General features: G+C 55.2%; 1 protein-coding gene across 2 annotated transcripts in view; it reads right to left on the bottom strand.

The window, feature by feature from the left end:
- Window positions 1–1,795, bottom strand: part of LOC102430795 (natural killer cell receptor 2B4-like) — a 13,518-nt gene that overhangs the window by 10,862 nt on the left and 861 nt on the right. The gene's annotated exons all lie outside the window — the stretch shown is intronic.

Raw genomic sequence — 1,795 nt, forward strand, 5'->3', positions numbered from 1 at the left:
CGCCCGGGAAAGAGTGGGGATGGAGAGGGAGATGTTGCCGTGAAAACAATTAAAATATTTCACAATGTGATGTAATAATACAACTAAATGTCTCCTAAGGGAAATACATGCTTCCTTAAGGGAAAAGTGTTGAGGTCTCCCTACATTCCTGGTTACGATTATGAGAGACTCAGCCAAGAGCCACACGGTCGAGGTTTATCATCTCATCGCAAGACTTTCTCACTTTCTATTCAGTTAAGTGGTCGAGGAAGGGCTGCTGCGCAGTCTCTCTGGACTCTGATTAGGGACCTCAGTGTGCCCGCCCGCCCGGCCTCCACGTGGGCGCTGGGCTGGGGGCCTGGCTTCCCAGCACTTGGGTCTGGGCCTCTCTCCTCCGGGCCTCGCCGCCCCAGGAAGCGGGCACCACTGCTGTCCCCACTTGACACACGAGAAACGAGGAAACAGGAGGCGAGTCCCATCCTCACGGCCACAGAAGCCGTGTAACTCGCACTGGCTCGTTCACTCTGGTTCCGAGAGTCTGCGCAGGACAGAGAGAGGCCTGGCCTCAGACCTGCATCCGGAGCACAGAGCAGCCTGGGAGACAAAATAAGTAAGTAATCGGGGAAGGTGTGCAATGGAGGCTGCGCTGCACAGAGCAGGGAGCCCAGAGCCGGGTAGGGCCTCGCCGCCGCAGGGAGGGCGTTTCAGGGGAAGGAAAGACCTCACTGGGAGGCGGGGTTCGAGCAGAACCCTGAGGGGTGGCGGGGAGGAGCCTGCAGGCCAGCCTGGCTGCAAGGCCGTGAGCAGCAGAGGAGGGCAGAGCCCGCAGACCACGGGGCGCAGCCTGCGGAAGACGGCAGCGCTGGAGAGTGAGTTTCCCGCACGTGTCATTAAATACTCCAGGAACCCAAGTTGTTAAGAAAACGTTTCACTGTCATCGTGTCTCCTGAGGGGATGAAATGAAACAAACAAACCCACCCAGGCCCTGGCCGGTGGCTCAGTGGTTACAGCGTTGGCCCGAGCACCAAAGGGTTGCCAGTTCGGTTCTGGGTCCCTGGCATGTTCCTGGGTTGCAGTTTCAGTCACTAGTCCTGGGGTGTGTGTGGGAGGCACCAATCAATGTGTCCCTCTCACATCAGTGTCTCTCTCTCAAATCTCCCCCCCCCCTTCTGTTGAGGAAACAGCCGACCAAGCAGATGAGGAGCCTCAAGCATCTCATTGTCCCTTCATGTCCTGCGAGGAGGAGCAGGAGCGCGGAGGCTGAGCTGCAGAGGACGACCGGTGGATGGAGCGCCCAGTCTGCCTGGTGGCCGCTGGGAACTGCCATGGCCTTGGGCGCTGCTGGCATAACGGGCAGCATTTGCGAGTGGACTATGTATTCGATGGGATCAGTATCAGGTTTTCTAAATGTGATCGTTGTGATGAAGTCATATGATCAGGAAATATTCCTGTTCTTGAAAGATATGGACCAAAACATTTAGGAGTGGAGGGGCATCACTCTCAAATGGTTCAACAAAAATCATTACCAGCAAACATTTCTATGCACCTACGTCATGTGGAGAGAAAAGGGAGCGAAGCGAAGTGAGTAAATGTAACTGGTGAATCTAGGTGAAGAAATACATACAAGCATTTTCCTTAACAATTGCTCTGGGAACTCCGAAATTTTTTTCAAAACTAAACATTTAAAAAATTAAAAACAAGGAGTGGGTTTCCCGTCAGCCCTACCCCAGGGCCAGCCCCTGCAGGACAACTGCGAAACAGTTTCCCTCAGACCGAGGCCCATGCCCCCCTTCCTTCCCCCCCCCCCCCCCCCCCC

The sequence above is a fragment of the Myotis lucifugus genome, unplaced genomic scaffold (genome assembly GCF_000147115.1).
Source record: "Myotis lucifugus unplaced genomic scaffold, Myoluc2.0 scaffold_507, whole genome shotgun sequence".
In the NCBI taxonomy this organism is placed as follows: domain Eukaryota; kingdom Metazoa; phylum Chordata; class Mammalia; order Chiroptera; family Vespertilionidae; genus Myotis; species Myotis lucifugus.